We start from the raw sequence: 26,078 nt of genomic DNA on the forward strand, positions 1-26,078 counted from the left end.
TTATTCCAATAAAGGACAGCAAAGTTATCACAATAAAGGAGAACACAGTTATCCCAATGAATGATATCCCAGTTATTCGAATAAAGGAGTGCACAGATATCCCAATAAAGGACATCACAGTTATCCCAATAAAGGACAGCAGATATTATCCTAATAAAGGACATCACAATTATCCCAATAAAGGAAACCACCGTTATCCCATTAAAGGAGACCACAGTTATCCCATTAAGGGAGACCACAGTTATTATCCTAATAAAGGACAACCCAGATATCCCAATAAAGGAGAGCACAGTTATCCCAATCAAGGACATCACAGTTATCCCAATGAAGGACATCACAATTATCCCAAAAAAGGAGAGCACAGTTATCCCAATATAGGAGAGCACATTTATCCCAATAAAGGAGAGCACAGTTATCCCAATAAAGGAGAGCACAGTTAACCCAATAAACGACAGCACAGTTATCCCAATAAAGGACATCACAGTAATCACAATAAAGGACAGCACAGTTATCCATATAAAGGATTTCCCAATTATCCCAATAAAGGACATCACAGTTATCCCAATAAAGGACAGCACAGTTATCCCAATAAAGGGCTTCCCAGTTATCCCAATAAAGGACATCACAGTTATTCCAATAAAGGACAGCACAGTTATCCCAATAAAGGACATCACAGTTATCCGAATAAAGGGCAGCACAGTTATCCCGATAAAGGACATCACAATTATCCCAATAAAGGACAGGACAGTTATCCCAACAAAGGACATCTCAGTTATCAAAATAAAGGAGAGCACAGTTATCCCAATAAAGGGGAGCACAGTTATCCCAATAAAGGAAAGCACAGTTATCCCAATAAAGGACATCACAGTTATCCCAATAAAGGACAGCACAATTATCCCAATAAAGGACAGCACAGTTATCCCAATAAAGGACAGCACAGTTATCCCAATAAATGTCATCCCAGTTATCTCAATAAAGGAGAACACATTTATCCCAATAAAGGGAAGCACAATTATCCCAATTAAGGGGAGCACAGTTATCCCAATAAAGGACCGCACAGTTATCCCAATAAAGGATATCACAGTTATCCCAATAAAGGACAACACAGATATCCCAATAAAGGGGAGCACAGTTAGCCCAATAAAGGACATCACAGTTATCCCAATAAAGGACATCACAGTTATCCCAATAAAGGATATCACAGTTATCCCAATAAAGGGAAGCACAGTTATCCCAATAAAGGACAGCACAGTTATCCCAATAAATGACAGCACAGTTATCCCAATAAAGGACAGCAGAGTTATCCCAATAAAGGAGAGCACAGTTATCCCAATAAAGGAGAGCACAATTACCCCAATAAAGGACATCACAGTTATCCCAATAAATGAGACAGCTGTTTACCCAATAAAGGACATCACAGTTATCCCAATAAAGGACATCCCAGTTATCCCAATAAAGGACATCCCAGTTATCCCAATAGAGGAGAGCACAGTTATCCCAACAAAAGGACATCACAGTTATCCCAATAAAGGACATCAGAGTTATTATCCCAATAAAGGTGACCAGAGTTATCCCAATAAAGGAGAACACAGTTATCCCAATAAATGATATCCCAGTTATTCCAATAAAGGACCACAAAGTTATCACAATAAAGGAGAACACAGTTATCCCAATGAATGATATCCCAGTTATTCGAATAAAGGAGTGCACAGATATCCCAATAAAGGACATCACAGTTATCCCAATAAAGGACAGCAGATATTATCCTAATAAAGGACATCACAATTATCCCAATAAAGGAGACCACCGTTATCCCATTAAAGGAGACCACAGTTATCCCATTAAGGGAGACCACAGTTATTATCCTAATAAAGGACAACCCAGATATCCCAATAAAGGAGAGCACAGTTATCCCAATCAAGGACATCACAGTTATCCCAATGAAGGACATCACAATTATCCCAATAAAGGAGAGCACAGTTATCCCAATAAAGGAGAGCACATTTATCCCAATAAAGGAGAGCACAGTTATCCCAATAAAGGAGAGCACAGTTATCACAATAAACGACAGCACAGTTATCCCAATAAAGGACATCACAGTTATCCCAATAAAGGACGTCACAGTAATCACAATAAAGGACAGCACAGTTATCCCAATAAAGGACAGCACAGTTATCCCAATAAAGGGCTTCCCAGTTATCCCAATAAAGGACATCACAGTTATCCCAATAAAGGACAGCACAGTTATCCCAATAAAGGACATCACAGTTATCCGAATAAAGGACAGCACAGTTATCCCAATAAAGGACATCACAATTATCCCAATAAAGGACAGCACAGTTATCCCAACAAAGGACATCTCAGTTATCCCAATAAAGGAGAGCACAGTTATCCCAATAAAGGACAGCACAGTTATCCCAATAAAGGACAGCACAGTTATCCCAATAAATGTCATCACAATTATCTGAATAAAGGAGAGCACATTTATCCCAATAAAGGGAAGCACAGTTATCCCAATTAAGGGGAGCACAGTTATCCCAATAAAGGACCGCACAGTTATCCCAATAAAGGATATCACTGTTATCCCAATAAAAGACAACGCTGTTATCCCAATAAAGGGGAGCACAGTTAGCCCAATAAAGGACATCACAGTTATCCCAATAAAGGCCATCACAGTTATCCCAATAAAGGATATCACAGTTATCCCAATAAAGGGAAGCACAGTTATCCCAATAAAGGACAGCACAGTTATCCCAATAAATGACAGCACAGTTATCCCAATAAAGGACATCACAGTTATCCCAATAAAGGAGACCACAGTTATCCCAATAAAGGACATCAGTGTTATCCCGATAAGGGACATCCCAGTTACCCCAATAAAGGAGATCCCAGTTATCCCTATAAAGGAGAGCACAGTTACCCCAATAAATGACATCACAGTTATTACCCAATAAAGGAGAGCACAGTTATCCCAATAAAGGACATCACAGTTATCCCAAAAAAGGACAGGACAGTTATCCCAATAAAGGACATCACAGTTATCCCAATAAAGAACAGCACAGTTATCCCAATAAAGGGGAGCACAGTTATCCCAATAAAGGAAAGCACAGTTATCCCAATAAAGGACATCACAGTTATCCCAATAAAGGACAGCACACTTATCCCAATAAAGGACAGCACAGTTATCCCAATAAAGGACAGCACAGTTATCCCAATAAATGTCATCCCAGTTATCTCAATAAAGGAGAGCACATTTATCCCAATAAAGGGAAGCACAGTTATCCCAATTAAGGGGAGCACAGTTATCCCAATAAAGGACCGCACAGTTATCCCAATAAAGGATATCACAGTTATCCCAATAAAAGACAACGCTGTTATCCCAATAAAGGGGAGCACAGTTAGCCCAATAAAGGACATCACAGTTATCCCAATAAAGGATATCACAGTTATCCCAATAAAGGGAAGCACAGTTATCCCAATAAAGGACAGCACAGTTATCCCAATAAATGACAGCACAGTTAACCCAATAAAGTACATCGCAGTTATCCCAATAAAGGAGACCACAGTTATCCCAATAAAGGAGACCACCGTTATCCCATTAAAGGAGACCACAGTTATCCCATTAAGGGAGACCACAGTTATTAACCTAATAAAGGACATCCCAGATATCCCAATAAAGGAGAGCACAGTTATCCCAATCAAGTACATCACCTTTATCCCAATAAAGGACATCACAGTTATCCCAATAAAGGAGACCACAGTTATCCCAATAAAGGAGAGCACAGTTATCCCAATAAAGAACATCACAGTTATCCCAATAAAGGAGAACACAGTTATCCGAAAAAAGGACAGCAGAGTTATCCCAATAAAGGAGAGCACAGTTTTACCCTAATAAAGGTGAGCACAGTTATCCCAATAAAGGACATCACAGTTATCCCAATAAATGAGACAGCAGTTTACCCAATAAAGGACATCACAGTTATCCCAATAAAGGACATCCCATTTATCCCAATAAAGGACATCCCAGTTATCCCAATAGAGAAGAGCACAGTTATCCCAATAAAGACATCACAGTTATCCCAATAAAGCACATCAGAGTTATTATCCCAATAATTGAGACCAGAGTTATCCCAATAAAGGAGAACACAGTTATCCCAATAAATGATATCCCAGTTATTCCAATAAAGGACAGCACAGTTATCACAATAAAGCACATCAGAGTTATCCCAATAAAGGAGAGCACAGTTATCCCAATGAATGATATCCCAGTTATTTGAATAAAGGAGTGCACAGATATCCCAATAAAGGACATCACAGTTATCCCAATAAAGAACAGCAGATATTATCCTAATAAAGGACATCACAGTTATCACAATAAAGGAGACCACCGTTATCCCATTAAAGGAGACCACAGTTATCTCATTAAGGGAGACCACAGTTATTATCCTAATAAAGGACATCCCAGATATCCCAATAAAGGAGAGCACAGTTACCCCAATCAAGGACATCACAGTTATCCCAATGAAGGACATCACAATTATCCCAATAAACGAGAGCACAGTTATCCCAATAAAGGCGAGCACAGTTATCCCAATAAAGGAGAGCACAGTTGTCCCTACAAAGGAGAGCACAGTTATCCCAGTAAAGGACAGCACAGTTATCCCAATAAAGGACAGCACAGTTATCCCAATAAAGGATAGCACAGTTATCCCAATAAACGACAGCACAGTTATACCAATAAAGGACATCACAGTTATCCCAATAAAGGACATCACAGTTATCCCAATCAAGGACAGCACAGTTATCCCAATAAAGGACATCCCAGTTATCCCAATAAAGGACATCACAGTTATCCCAATAAAGGACATCCCACTTATCCCAATAAAGGAGACCACAGTTATCCCAATAAAGGAGAACACAATTATCCCAATAAAGGACATCCCAGTTATCCCAATAAAGGAGAGCACAGTTATCCCAATAAAGAACATCACAGTTATCCCAATAAAGGAGAACACAGTTATCCCAATAAAGGAGAGCACAGTTGTCCCAATAAAGGAGAGCACAGTTGTCCCAATAAAGAACATCACAGTTATCCCAATAAAGGAGAACACAGTTATCCCAATAAAGGAGAGCACAGTTGTTCCAATAAAGGAGAGCACAGTTATCCCAATAAAGGATAGCACAGTTATCCCAATAAAGGACAGCAGAGTTATCCCAATAAAGGAGAGCACAGTTATCCCAATAAAGGAGAGCACAATTATCCCAATAAAGGACATCACAGTTATCCCAATAAATGAGACAGCTGTTTACCCAATAAAGGACATCACAGTTATCCCAATAAAGGACATCCCAGTTATCCCAATAAAGGACATCCCAGTTATCCCAATAGAGGAGAGCACAGTTATCCCAATAAAGGACATCACAGTTATCCCAATAAAGGACATCAGAGTTATTATCCCAATAAATGATATCCCAGTTATTCCAATAAAGGACAGCAAAGTTATCACAATAAAGGAGAACACAGTTATCCCAATGAATGATATCCCAGTTATTCGAATAAAGGAGTGCACAGATATCCCAATAAAGGACATCACAGTTATCCCAATAAAGGACAGCAGATATTATCCTAATAAAGGACATCACAATTATCCCAATAAAGGAGACCACCGTTATCCCATTAAAGGAGACCACAGTTATCCCATTAAGGGAGACCACAGTTATTATCCTAATAAAGGACAACCCAGATATCCCAGTAAAGGAGAGCACAGTTATCCCAATCAAGGACATCACAGTTATCCCAATGAAGGACATCACAATTATCCCAATAAAGGAGAGCACAGTTATCCCAATAAAGGAGAGCACATTTATCCCAATAAAGGAGAGCACAGTTATCCCAATAAACGACAGCACAGTTATCCCAATAAAGGACATCACAGTTATCCCAATAAAGGACGTCACAGTAATCACAATAAAGGACAGCACAGTTATCCATATAAAGGATTTCCCAATTATCCCAATAAAGGACATCACAGTTATCCCAATAAAGGACAGCACAGTTATCCCAATAAAGGGCTTCCCAGTTATCCCAATAAAGGACATCACGGTTATCCCAATAAAGGACAGCACAGTTATCCCAATAAAGGACATCACAGTTATCCGAATAAAGGACAGCACAGTTATCCCAATAAAGGACATCACAATTATCCCAATAAAGGACAGCACAGTTATCCCAACAAAGGACATCTCAGTTATCAAAATAAAGGAGAGCACAGTTATCCCAATAAAGGGGAGCACAGTTATCCCAATAAAGGAAAGCACAGTTATCCCAATAAAGGACATCACAGTTATCCCAATAAAGGAAAGCACAGTTATCCCAACAAAGGACAGCACAGTTATCCCAATAAATGTCATCCCAGTTATCTCAATAAAGGATATCACAGTTATCCCAAAAAGGACAACACAGTTATCCCAATAAAGGGGAGCACAGTTAGCCCAATAAAGGACATCACAGTTATCCCAATAAAGGACATCACAGTTATCCCAATAAAGGATATCACAGTTATCCCAATAAAGGGAAGCACAGTTATCCCAATAAAGGACAGCACAGTTATCCCAATAAATGACAGCACAGTTATCCCAATAAAGGACAGCAGAGTTATCCCAATAAAGGAGAGCACAGTTATCCCAATAAAGGAGAGCACAATTACCCCAATAAAGGACATCACAGTTATCCCAATAAATGAGACAGCTGTTTACCCAATAAAGGACATCACAGTTATCCCAATAAAGGACATCCCAGTTATCCCAATAAAGGACATCCCAGTTATCCCAATAGAGGAGAGCACAGTTATCCCAATAAAGGACATCACAGTTATCCCAATAAAGGACATCAGAGTTATTATCCCAATAAAGTTGACCAGAGTTATCCCAATAAAGGAGAACACAGTTATCCCAATAAATGATATCCCAGTTATTCCAATAAAGGACCGCAAAGTTATCACAATAAAGGAGAACACAGTTATCCCAATGAATGATATCCCAGTTATTCGAATAAAGGAGTGCACAGATATCCCAATAAAGGACATCACAGTTATCCCAATAAAGGACAGCAGATATTATCCTAATAAAGGACATCACAATTATCCCAATAAAGGAGACCACCGTTATCCCATTAAAGGAGACCACAGTTATCCCATTAAGGGAGACCACAGTTATTATCCTAATAAATGACAAACCAGATATCCCAATAAAGGAGAGCACAGTTATCCCAATCAAGGACATCACAGTTATCCCAACGAAGGACATCACAATTATCCCAATAAAGGAGAGCACAGTTATCCCAATAAAGGAGAGCACATTTATCCCAATAAAGGAGAACACAGTTATCCCAATAAAGGAGAGCACAGTTATCCCAATAAACGACAGCACAGTTATCCCAATAAAGGACGTCACAGTAATCACAATAAAGGACAGCACAGTTATCCCAATAAAGGACAGCACAGTTATCCCAATAAAGGGCTTCCCAGTTATCCCAATAAAGGACAGCACAGTTATCCCAATAAAGGACATCACAATTATCCCAATAAAGGACAGCACAGTTATCCCAACAAAGGACATCTCAGTTATCCCAATAAAGGAGAGCACATTTATCCCAATAAAGGGGAGCACAGTTATCCCAATAAAGGAAAGCACAGTTATCCCAATAAAGGACATCACAGTTATCCCAATAAAGGACAGCACACTTATCCCAATAAAGGACAGCACAGTTATCCCAATAAAGGACAGCACAGTTATCCCAATAAATGTCATCACAGTTATCCCAATAAAGGGAAGCACAGTTATCCCACTTAAGGGGAGCACAGTTATCCCAATAAAGGACCGCACAGTTATCCCAATAAAGGATATCACAGTTATCCCAATAAAAGACAACGCTGTTATCCCAATAAAGGGGAGCACAGTTAGCCCAATAAAGGACATCACAGTTATCCCAATAAAGGATATCACAGTTATCCCAATAAAGGGAAGCACAGTTATCCCAATAAAGGACAGCACATTTATCCCAATAAATGACAGCACAGTTATCCCAATAAAGGACATCACAGTTATCCCAATAAAGGAGACCACAGTTATCCCAATAAAGGACATCAGAGTTATCCCGATAAGGGACATCCCAGTTACCCCAATAAAGGAGATCCCAGTTATCCCTATAAAGGAGAGCACAGTTACCCCAATAAAGGACATCACAGTTATTACCCAATAAAGGAGAGCACAGTTATCCCAATAAAGGACATCACAGTTATCCCAAAAAAGGACAGCACAGTTATCCCAATAAAGGACATCACAGTTATCCCAATAAAGGAGACCACAGTTATCCCAATAAAGGACATCAGAGTTATCCCGATAAGGGACATCCAAGTTACCCCAATAAAGGAGATCCCAGTTATCCCTATAAAGGAGAGCACAGTTACCCCAATAAAGGACATCACAGTTATTACCCAATAAAGGAGAGCACAGTTATCCCAATAAAGGACATCACAGTTATCCCAAAAAAGGACAGCACAGTTATCCCAATAAAGGACATCACAGTTATCCCAATAAAGGACAGCACAGTTATCCCAATAAAGGAGAGCACAGTTATCCCAAAAAAGGACAGCACAGTTATCCCAATAAAGGACATCACAGTTATCCCAATAAAGGACAGCACAGTCATCCCAATAAAGGACAGCACAGTTATCCAAATAAAGGACAGCACAGTTATCCCAATAAAGGACAGCACAGTTATCCCAATAAAGGACAGCACAGTTATCCCAATAAAGGACATCACAGTTATCCCAGTAAAGGACATCCCAGTTATCCCAATAAAGGAGACCACAGTTATCCCAATAAAGGACATCAGAGTTATCCCGATAAGGGACATCCAAGTTACCCCAATAAAGGAGATCCCAGTTATCCCTATAAAGGAGAGCACAGTTACCCCAATAAAGGACATCACAGTTATTACCCAATAAAGGAGAGCACAGTTATCCCAATAAAGGACATCACAGTTATCCCAAAAAAGGACAGCACAGTTATCCCAATAAAGGACATCACAGTTATCCCAATAAAGGACAGCACAGTTATCCCAATAAAGGAGAGCACAGTTATCCCAAAAAAGGACAGCACAGTTATCCCAATAAAGGACATCACAGTTATCCCAATAAAGGACAGCACAGTTTTCCCAATAAAGGACAGCACAGTTATCCAAATAAAGGACAGCACAGTTATCCCAATAAAGGACAGCACAGTTATCCCAATAAAGGACAGCACAGTTATCCCAATAAAGGACATCACAGTTATCCCAGTAAAGGACATCCCAGTTATCCCAATAATGGAGAGCACAGTTATCCCAATAAAGGAGAGCACAGTTATCCCAATAAAGGAGAGCACAGTTATCCCTACAAAGGAGAGAACAGTTATCCCAGGAAAGGACAGCACAGTTATCTCAATAAAGGACAGCACATTTATCCCAATAAAGGAGAGCACAGTTATCCCAATAAACGACAGCACAGTTATCCCAATAAAGGATAGCACAGTTATCCCAATAAAGGACATCACAGTTATCCCAATAAAGGACATCACAGTTATTCCAATAAGGGACATCACAATTATCCCAATCAAGGACAGCACAGTTATCCCAATAAACGATATCCCAGTTATCCTAATAAAGGACATCACAGTTATCCCAATAAAGGACAGCACAGTTATCCCAATAAAGGATATCTCAGTTATTCCAATAAAGGAGAGCACAGTTATCCCAATAAAGGAAAGCACAGTTATCCCAATAAAGGAGAGCACAGTTATACAAATAAAGGAGATCACAGTTATTGCTATAAAGGACATCACAGTTATTACCCAATAAAGGAGAGCACAGTTATCCCAATAAAGGACATCACAGTTATCCCAAAAAAGGACAGCACAGTTATCCCAATAAAGGACATCACAGTTATCCCAATAAAGGAGACCACAGTTATCCCAATAAAGGACATCAGAGTTATCCCGATAAGGGACATCCAAGTTACCCCAATAAAGGAGATCCCAGTTATCCCTATAAAGGAGAGCACAGTTACCCCAATAAAGGACATCACAGTTATTACCCAATAAAGGAGAGCACAGTTATCCCAATAAAGGACATCACAGTTATCCCAAAAAAGGACAGCACAGTTATCCCAATAAAGGACATCACAGTTATCCCAATAAAGGACAGCACAGTTATCCCAATAAAGGAGAGCACAGTTATCCCAAAAAAGGACAGCACAGTTATCCCAATAAAGGACATCACAGTTATCCCAATAAAGGACAGCACAGTCATCCCAATAAAGGACAGCACAGTTATCCAAATAAAGGACAGCACAGTTATCCCAATAAAGGACAGCACAGTTATCCCAATAAAGGACAGCACAGTTATCCCAATAAAGGACATCACAGTTATCCCAGTAAAGGACATCCCAGTTATCCCAATAAAGGAGACCACAGTTATCCCAATAAAGGACATCAGAGTTATCCCGATAAGGGACATCCAAGTTACCCCAATAAAGGAGATCCCAGTTATCCCTATAAAGGAGAGCACAGTTACCCCAATAAAGGACATCACAGTTATTACCCAATAAAGGAGAGCACAGTTATCCCAATAAAGGACATCACAGTTATCCCAAAAAAGGACAGCACAGTTATCCCAATAAAGGACATCACAGTTATCCCAATAAAGGACAGCACAGTTATCCCAATAAAGGAGAGCACAGTTATCCCAAAAAAGGACAGCACAGTTATCCCAATAAAGGACATCACAGTTATCCCAATAAAGGACAGCACAGTTTTCCCAATAAAGGACAGCACAGTTATCCAAATAAAGGACAGCACAGTTATCCCAATAAAGGACAGCACAGTTATCCCAATAAAGGACAGCACAGTTATCCCAATAAAGGACATCACAGTTATCCCAGTAAAGGACATCCCAGTTATCCCAATAATGGAGAGCACAGTTATCCCAATAAAGGAGAGCACAGTTATCCCAATAAAGGAGAGCACAGTTATCCCTACAAAGGAGAGAACAGTTATCCCAGGAAAGGACAGCACAGTTATCTCAATAAAGGACAGCACATTTATCCCAATAAAGGAGAGCACAGTTATCCCAATAAACGACAGCACAGTTATCCCAATAAAGGATAGCACAGTTATCCCAATAAAGGACATCACAGTTATCCCAATAAAGGACATCACAGTTATTCCAATAAGGGACATCACAATTATCCCAATCAAGGACAGCACAGTTATCCCAATAAACGATATCCCAGTTATCCTAATAAAGGACAGCACAGTTATCCCAATAAAGGACAGCACAGTTATCCCAATAAAGGATATCTCAGTTATTCCAATAAAGGAGAGCACAGTTATCCCAATAAAGGAAAGCACAGTTATCCCAATAAAGGAGAGCACAGTTATACAAATAAAGGAGATCACAGTTATTGCTATAAAGGAGAGCAGAGTTATCACAATAAAGGACAGCACAGTTATCCCAATAAAGGACAGCACAGTTATCCCAATAAAGGACAGCAGAGTTATCCCAATAAAGGAGAGTACAGTTATCCCAATAAATGATATCCCAGTTATTCCAATAAAGGAGAGCACAGATATCCCAATAAAGGACAGCACAGTTATCCCAGTAAAGGACAGCAGTTATTATCCTAATAAAGGACATCACAGTTATCACAATAAAGGAGAGCACCGTTATCCCATTAAGGGAGACCACAGCTTTTATCCTAATAAAGGACATCCCAGATATCCCAATAAAGGAGAGCACAGTTATCCCAATCAAGGACATCACAGTTATCCCAATAAAGGAGACCACAGTTATCCCAATAAAGGAGAACACAGTTATCCCAATGAATGATATCCCAGTTATTCGAATAAAGGAGTGCACAGATATCCCAATAAAGGACATCACAGTTATCCCAATAAAGGACAGCAGATATTATCCTAATAAAGGACATCACAGTTATCCCAATAAAGGAGACCACCGTTATCCCATTAAAGGAGACCATAGTTATCCCATTAAGGGAGACCACAGTTATTATCCTAATAAAGGACAACCCAGATATCCCAATAAAGGAAAGCACAGTTATCCCAATCAAGGGCATCACAGTTATCCCAATGAAGGACATCACAATTATCCCAATAAAGGAGAGCACAGTTATCCCAATAAAGGAGAGCATATTTATCCCAATAAAGGAGAGCACAGTTATCCCAATAAAGGAGAGCACAGTTATCCCAATAAACGACAGCACAGTTATCCCAATAAAGGACATCACAGTTATCCCAATAAAGGACGTCACAGTAATCGCAATGAAGGACAGCACAGTTATCCATATTAAGGATTTCCCAGTTATCCCAATAAAGGACATCACAGTTATCCCAATAAAGGACAGCACAGTTATCCCAATAAAGGGCTTCCCAGTTATCCCAATAAAGGACATCACAGTTATCCCAATAAAGGACATCACAGTTATCCCAATAAAGGACAGCACAGTTATCCCAATAAAGGACATCACAATTATCCCAATAAAGGACAGCACAGTTATCCCAACAAAGGACATCTCTGTTATCCCAATAAAGGAGAGCACAGTTATCCCAATAAAGGGGAGCACAGTTATCCCAATAAAGGAAAGCACAGTTATCCCAATAAAGGACATCACAGTTATCCCAATAAAGGAGACCACAGTTATCCCAATAAAGGACATCAGAGTTATCCCGATAAGGGACATCCCAGTTACCCCAATAAAGGAGATCCCAGTTATCCCTATAAAGGAGAGCACAGTTACCCCAATAAAGGACATCACAGTTATTACCCAATAAAGGAGAGCACAGTTATCCCAATAAAGGACATCACAGTTATCCCAAAAAAGGACAGCACAGTTATCCCAATAAAGGACATCACAGTTATCCCAATAAAGGACAGCACAGTTATCCCAATAAAGGGGAGCACAGTTATCCCAATAAAGGAAAGCACAGTTATCCCAATAAAGGACCTCACAGTTATCCCAATACAGGACAGCACACTTATCCCAATAAAGGACAGCACAGTTATCCCAATAAAGGACAGCACAGTTATCCCAATAAATGTCATCCCAGTTATCTCAATAAAGGAGAGCACATTTATCCCAATAAAGGGAAGCACAGTTATCCCAATTAAGGGGAGCACAGTTATCCCAATAAAGGACCGCACAGTTATTCCAATAAAGGTTATCACAGTTATCCCAATAAAAGACAACGCTGTTATCCCAATAAAGGGGAGCACATTTAGCCCAATAAAGGGCATCACAGTTATCCCAATAAAGGACATCACAGTTATCCCAATAAAGGATATCACAGTTATCCCAATAAAGGGAAGCACAGTTATCCCAATAAAGGACAGCACAGTTATCCCAATAAATGACAGCACAGTTACCCCAATAAAGGACATCACAGTTATCCCAATAAAAGAGACCACAGTTATCCCAATAAAGGACATCAGAGTTATCCCGATAAGGGACATCCCAGTTACCGCAATAAAGGAGATCCCAGTTATCCCTATAAAGGAGAGCACAGTTACCCCAATAAAGGACATCACAGTTATTACCCAATAAAGGAGAGCACAGTTATCCCAATAAAGGACATCACAGTTATCCCAAAAAAGGACAGCACAGTTATCCCAATAAAGGACATCACAGTTATCCCAATAAAGGAGAGCACAGTTATCCCAAAAAAGGACAGCACAGTTATCCCAATAAAGGACATCACAGTTATCCCAATAAAGGACAGCACAGTTTTCCCAATAAAGGACAGCACAGTTATCCAAATAAAGGACAGCACAGTTATCCCAATAAAGGACAGCACAGTTATCCCAATAAAGGACAGCACAGTTATCCCAATAAAGGACATCACAGTTATCCCAGTAAAGGACATCCCAGTTATCCCAATAATGGAGAGCACAGTTATCCCAATAAAGGAGAGCACAGTTATCCCAATAAAGGAGAGCACAGTTATCCCTACAAAGGAGAGAACAGTTATCCCAGGAAAGGACAGCACAGTTATCTCAATAAAGGACAGCACATTTATCCCAATAAAGGAGAGCACAGTTATCCCAATAAACGACAGCACAGTTATCCCAATAAAGGATAGCACAGTTATCCCAATAAAGGACATCACAGTTATCCCAATAAAGGACATCACAGTTATTCCAATAAGGGACATCACAATTATCCCAATCAAGGACAGCACAGTTATCCCAATAAACGATATCCCAGTTATCCTAATAAAGGACATCACAGTTATCCCAATAAAGGACAGCACAGTTATCCCAATAAAGGATATCTCAGTTATTCCAATAAAGGAGAGCACAGTTATCCCAATAAAGGAAAGCACAGTTATCCCAATAAAGGAGAGCACAGTTATACAAATAAAGGAGATCACAGTTATTGCTATAAAGGAGAGCAGAGTTATCACAATAAAGGACAGCACAGTTATCCCAATAAAGGACAGCACAGTTATCCCAATAAAGGACAGCAGAGTTATCCCAATAAAGGAGAGTACAGTTATCCCAATAAATGATATCCCAGTTATTCCAATAAAGGAGAGCACAGATATCCCAATAAAGGACAGCACAGTTATCCCAGTAAAGGACAGCAGTTATTATCCTAATAAAGGACATCACAGTTATCACAATAAAGGAGAGCACCGTTAGCCCATTAAGGGAGACCACAGCTTTTATCCTAATAAAGGACATCCCAGATATCCCAATAAAGGAGAGCACAGTTATCCCAATCAAGGACATCACAGTTATCCCAATAAAGGAGACCACAGTTATCCCAATAAAGGAGAACACAGTTATCCCAATGAATGATATCCCAGTTATTCGAATAAAGGAGTGCACAGATATCCCAATAAAGGACATCACAGTTATCCCAATAAAGGACAGCAGATATTATCCTAATAAAGGACATCACAGTTATCCCAATAAAGGAGACCACCGTTATCCCATTAAAGGAGAGCATAGTTATCCCATTAAGGGAGACCACAGTTATTATCCTAATAAAGGACAACCCAGATATCCCAATAAAGGAGAGCACAGTTATCCCAATCAAGGGCATCACAGTTATCCCAATGAAGGACATCACAATTATCCCAATAAAGGAGAGCACAGTTATCCCAATAAAGGAGAGCATATTTATCCCAATAAAGGAGAGCACAGTTATCCCAATAAAGGAGAGCACAGTTATCCCAATAAACGACAGCACAGTTATCCCAATAAAGGACATCACAGTTATCCCAATAAAGGACGTCACAGTAATCGCAATGAAGGACAGCACAGTTATCCATATTAAGGATTTCCCAGTTATCCCAATAAAGGACATCACAGTTATCCCAATAAAGGACAGCACAGTTATCCCAATAAAGGGCTTCCCAGTTATCCCAATAAAGGACATCACAGTTATCCCAATAAAGGACATCACAGTTATCCCAATAAAGGACAGCACAGTTATCCCAATAAAGGACATCACAATTATCCCAATAAAGGACAGCACAGTTATCCCAACAAAGGACATCTCAGTTATCCCAATAAAGGAGAGCACAGTTATCCCAATAAAGGGGAGCACAGTTATCCCAATAAAGGAAAGCACAGTTATCCCAATAAAGGACATCACAGTTATCCCAATAAAGGAGACCACAGTTATCCCAATAAAGGACATCAGAGTTATCCCGATAAGGGACATCCCAGTTACCCCAATAAAGGACAGCACAGTTATCCCATTAAGGTAGACCACAGCTTTAATCCTAATAAAGGACATCCCAGATATCCCAATAAAGGAGAGCACAGTTATCCCAATCAAGGACATCACAGTTATTATCCCAATAAAGGGCATCACAGTTATCCCAATAAAGGAGACCACATTTATCCCAATAAAGGAGAACACAGTTATCCCAATAAAGGGCATCACAATTACCCCTATAAAGGATGTCCCAGTTATCCCAATAAAGGAGAGCACAGTTATCCCAATAAAGAACATCACAGTTATCCCAATAAAGGACAACACAGTTATCCCAATAAAGGGCAGCACAGTTATCCCAATAAAGGACAGCACAGTTATACCAATAAAGGGGAGCACAGTTATTATCCCAATAAAGGACAGCACAGTTATCCCAATAAAGGACTTCCCAGTTATCCCAAAAAGGTGAGCACAATTATCCCAATAAAGGACAGCACAGTTATCCCAATAAAGGACAGCACAGTTATCCCAATAAAGGAGAGCACAGTTATCCCAATAAAGGACAGCACAGTCATCCCAATAAAGGACAGCACAGTTACCACATTAAAGCAACATCAGAGTTATCCCAATAAAGGAGAACACAGTTATCCCAATAAAGCCGAGCTCATTTGTCCCAATAAAGGAGAGCACAGTTATGCCAATAAAGGATAGCACAGTTATCCCAATAAAGGACATCACAGTTATCCCAATAAAGGAGAACACAGTTATCCCAATAAAGGAGAGCACATTTGTCCCAATAAAGGAGAGCACAGTTATCCCAATAATGGACAGCACAGTTATCCCAATAAAGGAGAGCACAGTTATCCCAATAAAGGACAGCACAGTCATCCCAATAAAGGACAGCACAGTCATCACAATAAAGCAACATCAGAGTTATCCCAATAAAGGAGAACACAGTTATCCCAATAAATGATATCCCAGTTATTCGAATAAAGGATATCCCAGATATCCCAATAAAGGACATCACAGTTATCCCAATAAAGGACAGCAGATATTATCCTAATAAAGGACATCACAGTTATCCCAATAAAGGAGACCACAGTTATCCCATTAAGGGAGACCACAGTTATTATCCTTATAAAGGACATCCCAGATATCCCAATAAACGAGAGCACAGTTATCCCAATAAAGAACATCACAGTTATCCCAATAAAGGAGAACACAGTTATCCCAATAAAGGAAAGCACAGTTGTCCCAATAAAGGAGAGCACAGTTATCCCAATAAAGGACATCACAGTTATCCCAATAAATGAGACAGCAGTTAATCCAATAAAGGACATCCCAGTTATCCCAATAAAGGACATCCCAGTTATCCCAATAAAGGACATCCCAGTTATCCCAATAGAGGAGAGCACACTTATCCCAATAAAGGAATTCACAGTTATCCCAATAAAGGAGAACACCGTTATCCCAATAAAGGAGAGCACATTTGTCCCAATAAAGGAGAGCACAGTTATCCCAATAAAGGACAGCACAGTTATCCCAATAAAGGACAGCACAGTTATCACAATAAAGGACATCACAGTTATCACAATAAATGAGACAGCAGTTTTCCCAATAAAGGGCATCACAGTTATCCCAATAAAGGGGAGGACAGTTATCCCAATAAGGGACAGCACAGTTATCCCAATAAAGGACAGCACAGTTATCCCAATAAAGGACATCACAGTTATACCAATAAAGGGGAGCACAGTTATTATCCCAATAAAGGACAGCACAGTTATCCCAATAAAGGACTTCCCAGTTATCCCAAAAAAGGAGAGCACAGTTATCCCAATAAAGGACAGCACAGTTATCCCAATAAAGGACAGCACAGTTATCCCAATAAAGGAGAGCACAGTTATCCCAATAAAGGACAGCACAGTCATCCCAATAAAGGACAGCACAGTTATCACAACAAAGCAACATCAGAGTTATCCCAATAAAGGAGAACACAGTTATCCCAATAAATGATATCCCAGTTATTCGAATAAAGGATATCCCAGATATCCCAATAAAGGACATCACAGTTATCCCAATAAAGGACAGCAGATATTATCCTAATAAAGGACATCACAGTTATCCCAATAAAGGAGACCACAGTTATCCCATTAAGGGAGACCACAGTTATTATCCTTATAAAGGACATCCCAGATATCCCAATAAACGAGAGCACAGTTATCCCAATAAAGAACATCACAGTTATCCCAATAAAGGAGAACACAGTTATCCCAATAAAGGAAAGCACAGTTGTCCCAATAAAGGAGAGCACAGTTATCCCAATAAAGGACATCACAGTTATCCCAATAAATGAGACAGCAGTTTATCCAATAAAGGACATCCCAGTTATCCCAATAAAGGACACCCCAGTTATCCCAATAAAGGACATCCCAGTTATCCCAATAGAGGAGAGCACACTTATCCCAATAAAGGAATTCACAGTTATCCCAATAAAGGAGAACACAGTTATCCCAATAAAGGAGAGCACATTTGTCCCAATAAAGGAGAGCACAGTTATCCCAATAAAGGACAGCACAGTTATCCCAATAAAGGACAGCACAGTTATCACAATAAAGGACATCACAGTTATCACAATAAATGAGACAGCAGTTTTCCCAATAAAGGGCATCACAGTTATCCCAATAAAGGGGAGGACAGTTATCCCAATAAGGGACAGCACAGTTATCCCAATAAAGGACAGCACAGTTATCCCAATAAAGGACATCACAGTTATACCAATAAAGGGGAGCACAGTTATTATCCCAATAAAGGACAGCACAGTTATCCCAATAAAGGACTTCCCAGTTATCCCAAAAAAGGAGAGCACAGTTATCCCAATAAAGGACAGCACAGTTATCCCAATAAAGGACAGCACAGTTATCCCAATAAAGGACAGCACAGTTATCCCAATAAAGGACAGCACAGTCATCCCAATAAAGGACAGCACAGTTATCACAACAAAGCAACATCAGAGTTATCCCAATAAAGGAGAACACAGTTATCACAATAAATGATATCCCAGTTATTCGAATAAAGGATATCCCAGATATCCCAATAAAGGACATCACAGTTATCCCAATAAAGGACAGCAGATATTATCCTAATAAAGGACATCACAGTTATCCCAATAAAGGAGACCACAGTTATCCCATTAAGGGAGACCACAGTTATTATCCTTATAAAGGACATCCCAGATACCCCAATAAAGGAGAGCACAGTTATCCCAATAACGGAGAACACAGTTATCCCAATAAAGGACATCACAATTATCCCTATAAAGGACATCCCAGTTATCCCAATAAAGGAGAACACAGGTATCCCAATAAAGGAAAGCACAGTTGTCCCAATAAAGGAGAGCACAGTTATCCCAATAAAGGACATCACAGTTATCCCAATAAATGAGACAGCAGTTTATCCAATAAAGGACATCCCAGTTATCCCAATAAAGGACATCCCAGTTATCCCAATAAAGGACATCCCAGTTACCCAATAGAGGAGAGCACACTTATCCCAATAAAGGACATCACAGTTATCCCAATAAAGGACATCACAGTTATCCCAATAAAGGGCATCACAATTACCCCTATAAAGGATGTCCCAGTTATCCCAATAAAGGAGAGCACAGTTATCCCAATAAAGGACATCACAGTTATCCCAATAAAGGACATCACAGTTATCCCAATAAAGGGCATCACAATTACCCCTATAAAGGATGTCCCAGTTATCCCAATAAAGGAGAGCACAGTTATCCCAATAAAGAACATCACAATTATCCCAATAAAGGGCAGCACAGTTATCCCAATAAAGGACAGCACAGTTATACCAATAAAGGGGAGCACAGTTATTATCCCAATAAAGGACAGCACAGTTATCCCAATAAAGGACTTCCCAGTTATCCCAAAAAGGTGAGCACAGTTATCCCAATAAAGGACAGCACAGTTATCCCAATAAAGGACAGCACAGTTATCCCAATAAAGGACAGCACAGTTATCCCAATAAAGGACATCACAGTTATCCCAATAAAGGACAGCACAGTTATCCCAATAAAGGACAGCACAGTTATCCCTATAAAGGAGAGCACAGTTATCCCAATAAAGGACAGCACAGTTATCCCATTAAGGTAGACCACAGCTTTTATCCTAATAAAGGACATCCCAGATATCCCAATAAAGGAGAGCACAGTTATCCCAATCAAGGACATCACAGTTATTATCCCAATAAAGGGCATCACAGTTATCGCAATAAAGGAGACCACATTTATCCCAATAAAGGAGAACACAGTTATCCCAATAAAGGGCATCACAATTACCCCTATAAAGGATGTCCCAGTTATCCCAATAAAGGAGAGCACAGTTATCCCAATAAAGAACATCACAGTTATCCCAATAAAGGAGAACACAGTTATCCCAATAAAGGGCAGCACAGTTATCCCAATAAAGGACAGCACAGTTATACCAATAAAGGGGAGCACAGTTATTATCCCAATAAAGGACAGCACAGTTATCCCAATAAAGGACTTCCCAGTTATCCCAAAAAGGTGAGCACAGTTATCCCAATAAAGGACAGCACAGTTATCCCAATAAAGGACAGCACAGTTATCCCAATAAAGGAGAGCACAGTTATCCCAATAAAGGACAGCACAGTCATCCCAATAAAGGACAGCACAGTTATCACATTAAAGCAACATCAGAGTTATCCCAATAAAGGAGAACACAGTTATCCCAATAAAGCCGAGCACATTTGTCCCAATAAAGGAGAGCACAGTTATGCCAATAAAGGATAGCACAGTTATCCCAATAAAGGACATCACAGTTATCCCAATAAAGGAGAACACAGTTATCCCAATAAAGGAGAGCACATTTGTCCCAATAAAGGAGAGCACAGTTATCCCAATAATGGACAGCACAGTTATCCCAATAAAGGAGAGCACAGTTATCCCAATAAAGGACAGCACAGTCATCCCAATAAAGGACAGCACAGTTATCACAATAAAGCAACATCAGAGTTATCCCAATAAAGGAGAACACAGTTATCCCAATAAATGATATCCCAGTTATTCGAATAAAGGATATCCCAGATATCCCAATAAAGGACATCACAGTTATCCCAATAAAGGACAGCAGATATTATCCTAATAAAGGACATCACAGTTATCCCAATAAAGGAGACCACAGTTATCCCATTAAGGGAGACCACAGTTATTATCCTTATAAAGGACATCCCAGATATCCCAATAAACGAGAGCACAGTTATCCCAATAAAGAACATCACAGTTATCCCAATAAAGGAGAACACAGTTATCCCAATAAAGGAAAGCACAGTTGTCCCAATAAAGGAGAGCACAGTTATCCCAATAAAGGACATCACAGTTATCCCAATAAATGAGACAGCAGTTTATCCAATAAAGGACATCCCAGTTATCCCAATAAAGGACATCCCAGTTATCCCAATAAAGGACATCCCAGTTATCCCAATAGAGGAGAGCACACTTATCCCAATAAAGGAATTCACAGTTATCCCAATAAAGGAGAACACAGTTATCCCAATAAAGGAGAGCACATTTGTCCCAATAAAGGAGAGCACAGTTATCCCAATAAAGGACAGCACAGTTATCCGAATAAAGGACAGCACAGTTATCACAATAAAGGACATCACAGTCATCACATTAAAGCAACATCAGAGTTATCCCAATAAAGGAGAACACAGTTATCCCAATAAATGATATCCCAGTTATTCGAATAAAGGATATCCCAGATATCCCAATAAAGGACATCACAGTTATCCCAATAAAGGACAGCAGATATTATCCTAATAAAGGACATCACAGTTATCCCAATAAAGGAGACAACAGTTATCCCATTAAGGGAGACCACAGTTATTATCCTTATAAAGGACATCCCAGATATCCCAATAAACGAGAGCACAGTTATCCCAATAAAGAACATCACAGTTATCCCAATAAAGGAGAACACAGTTATCCCAATAAAGGAAAGCACAGTTGTCCCAATAAAGGAGAGCACAGTTATCCCAATAAAGGACATCACAGTTATCCCAATAAATGAGACAGCAGTTTATCCAATAAAGGACATCCCAGTTATCCCAATAAAGGACATCCCAGTTATCCCAATAAAGGACATCCCAGTTATCCCAATAGAGGAGAGCACACTTATCCCAATAAAGGAATTCACAGTTATCCCAATAAAGGAGAACACAGTTATCCCAATAAAGGAGAGCACATTTGTCCCAATAAAGGAGAGCACAGTTATCCCAATAAAGGACAGCACAGTTATCCGAATAAAGGACAGCACAGTTATCACAATAAAGGACATCACAGTTATCACAATAAATGAGAGAGCAGTTTTCCCAATAAAGGGCATCACAGTTATCCCAATAAAGGGGAGGACAGTTATCCCAATAAAGGACAGCACAGTTATCCCAATAAAGGACAGCACAGTTATCACAATAAAGGACATCACAGTTATACCAATAAAGGGGAGCACAGTTATTATCCCAATAAAGGACAGCACAGTTATCCCAATAAAGGACTTCCCAGTTATCCCAAAAAAGGAGAGCACAGTTATCCCAATAAAGGACAGCACAGTTATCCCAATAAAGGACAGCACAGTTATCCCAATAAAGGAGAGCACAGTTATCCCAATAAAGGACAGCACAGTCATCCCAATAAAGGACAGCACAGTTATCACAACAAAGCAACATCAGAGTTATCCCAATAAAGGAGAACACAGTTATCCCAATAAATGATATCCCAGTTATTCGAATAAAGGATATCCCAGATATCCCAATAAAGGACATCACAGTTATCCCAATAAAGGACAGCAGATATTATCCTAATAAAGGACATCACAGTTATCCCAATAAAGGAGACCACAGTTATCCCATTAAGGGAGACCACAGTTATTATCCTTATAAAGGACATCCCAGATACCCCAATAAAGGAGAGCACAGTTATCCCAATAACGGAGAACACAGTTATCCCAATAAAGGACATCACAATTATCCCTATAAAGGACATCCCAGTTATCCCAATAAAGGAGAACACAGGTATCCCAATAAAGGAAAGCACAGTTGTCCCAATAAAGGAGAGCACAGTTATCCCAATAAAGGACATCACAGTTATCCCAATAAATGAGACAGCAGTTTATCCAATAAAGGACATCCCAGTTATCCCAATAAAGGACATCCCAGTTATCCCAATAAAGGACATCCCAGTTATCCCAATGGAGGAGAGCACACTTATCCCAATAAAGGACTTCACAGTTATCCCAATAAAGAACATCAGAGTTATCCCAATAAAGGAGAACACAGTTAACCCAATAAATGATATCCCAGTTATTCCAATAAAGGACAGCACAGTTATCACAATAAAGGACATCAGAGTAATCCCAATAAAGGAGAACACAGTTATCCCAATAAATGATATCCCAGTTATTCCAATAAAGGAGAGCACAGATATCCCAATAAAGGACATCACCGTTATCCCAATAAAGGACAGCAGTTATTATCCTAATAAAGGGCATCACAGTTATCCCAATAAAGGAGACCACCGTTATCCCATTAAAGGAGGCCACAGTTATCCCATTAAGGGAGGCCACAGTTATTATCCTAATAAAGGACATCCCAGATATCCCAATAAAGGAGAGCACTGTTATCCCAATCAAGGACATCACAGTTATCCCAATAAAGGACATCACAGTTATCCCAATAAAGGAGACCACAGGTATCCCAATAACGGAGAACACAGTTATCCCAATAAAGGACATCACAATTATCCCTATAAAGGACATCCCAGTTATCACAATAAAGGAGAGCACAGTTATCCCAATAAAGAACATCACAATTATCCCTATAAAGGAGAACACAGTTATCCCAATAAAGGAGAGCACAGTTGTCCCAATAAAGGAGAGCACAGTTATGCCAATAAAGGATAGCACAGTTATCCCAATAAAGGTCAGCACAGTTATCCCAATAAAGGAGAGCACAGTTATCCCAATAAAGGAGAGCACAGTTATCAAATAAAGGACATCACAGTTATCCCAATAAAGGGGAGCACATTTATCCCAATAAAGGACAGCACAGTTATCCCAATAAAGGACGGCACAATTATCCCAATAAAGGACATCACAGTTATACCAATAAAGGGGAGCACAGTTATTATCCCAATAAAGGACAGCACAGTTATCCCAATAAAGGACTTCCCAGTTATCCCAATAAAGGAGACCACATTTATCCCAATAAAGGACATCACCGTTATCCCAATAAGGGACATCCCAGTTACCCCAATAAAGGAGATCCCAGTTATCCCTATAAAGGAGAGCACAGTTATCCCAATAAAGGAGATCACAGTTATCCCAATAAAGGAGAACACGGTTATCCCAATAAAGGTCATCACAGTTATCACAATAAAGGACAGCACAGTTATCCCAATAAAGGACATCACAGTTATCCCAATAAAGGAGAGCACAGTTATCCCAATAAAGGACAGCACAGTTATCCCAATAAAGGAGAGCACAGTTATCCCAATAAAGGACAACACAGGTATCCCTATAAAGGAGAGCACAGTTATCCCTATAAAGGAGAGCACAGTTATCCCAATAAAGGACAGCACAGTTATCCCAATAAAGGACAGCACAGTTATCCCAATAATGGACATCTCAGTTATCCCAATAATGAACATCCCAATTATCCCAATAAATGAGAGCACAGTTATCCCAATAAAGGAGAGCACAGTTATCCCAATAAAGGAGAGCACAGTTATCCCTACAAAGGACAGCAGTTATCCCAGTAAAGGGCAGCACAGTTATCCCAATAAAGGACAGCACAGTTATCCGAATAAAGGGGATCACAATTATTATCCAAATAAAGGCCAGCACAGTTATCCCAATAAAGGTCATCACAGTTATCACAATAAAGGACAGCACAGTTATCCCAATAAAGGACATCACAGTTATCCCAATAAAGGAGAGCACAGTTATCCCAATAAAGGACAGCACAGTTATCCCAATAAAGGAGAGCACAGTTATCCCAATAAAGGACAACACAGGTATCCCTATAAAGGAGAGCACAGTTATCCCTATAAAGGAGAGCACCGTTATCCCTATAAAGGAGAGCACAGTTATCCCAATAAAGGACATCACAGTTATCCCAATAAAGGACAGCACAGTTATATCCCAATAAAGGAGAGCACAGTTATCACAATAAAGGACAGCACAGTTATCCCAATAAAGGAGAGCACAGTTATCCCAATAAAGAACATCTCAATTATCCCAATAAATGAGAGCACAGTTATCCCAATAAAGGACAGCACAGTTATCCCAATAAAGGAGAGCACGGTTATCCCAATAAAGGACATCTCAGTTATCCCAATAAAGGACATCCCAATTATCCCAATAAATGAGAGCACAGTTATCCCAATAAAGGAGAGCACAGTTATCCCAATAAAGGAGAGCACGGTTATCCAAATAAAGGGGAGCACCTTTATCCCAATAAAGGGGAGCACAGTTATTATCCAAATAAAGGCCAGCACAGTTATCCCAATAAAGGACTTCCCAGTTATCCCAATAAAGGAGACCACAGTTATCCCAATAAAGGACATCACAGTTATCCCAATAAGGGACATCCCAGTTACCCCAATAAAGGAGATCCCAGTTATCCGTATAAAGGAGAGCACTGTTATCCCAATAAAGGAGATCACAGTTATCCCAATAAAGGAGAACACGGTTATCCCAATAAAGGTCATCACAGTTATCACAATAATGGACAGCACAGTTATCCCAATGAAGGACAGCACAGTTATCCCAATAAAGGAGAGCACAGCTATCCCAATAAAGGACAACACAGGTATCTGTATAAAGGAGAGCACAGTTATCCCAATAAAGGAGAGCACAGTTATCCCAATAAAGGACAGCACAGTTATCCCAATAAAGGACAGCACAGTTATATCCCAATAAAGGACAGCACAGTTATCCCAATAAAGGAGAGCACAGTTATCCCAATAAAGGACAGCACATTTATCCCAATAAAGGACCTCCCAATTATCCCAATAAAGGAGAGCACAGTTATCCCAATAAAGGAGAGCACAGTTATCCCAATAAAGGAGAGCACAGTTTTCCCTACAAAGGAGAGCACAGTTATCCCAGTAAAGGACAGCAGAGTTATCCCAATAAAGGACAGCACAGTTATCCCAATAAAGGAGAGCACATTTATCCCAATAAATGACAGCACAGTTATCCCAATAAAGGA

Source organism: Somniosus microcephalus, chromosome 3 (genome assembly GCF_052327205.1).
Source record: "Somniosus microcephalus isolate GS21.2 chromosome 3, FLI_Smic_1.0, whole genome shotgun sequence".
Classification (NCBI taxonomy): domain Eukaryota; kingdom Metazoa; phylum Chordata; class Chondrichthyes; order Squaliformes; family Somniosidae; genus Somniosus; species Somniosus microcephalus.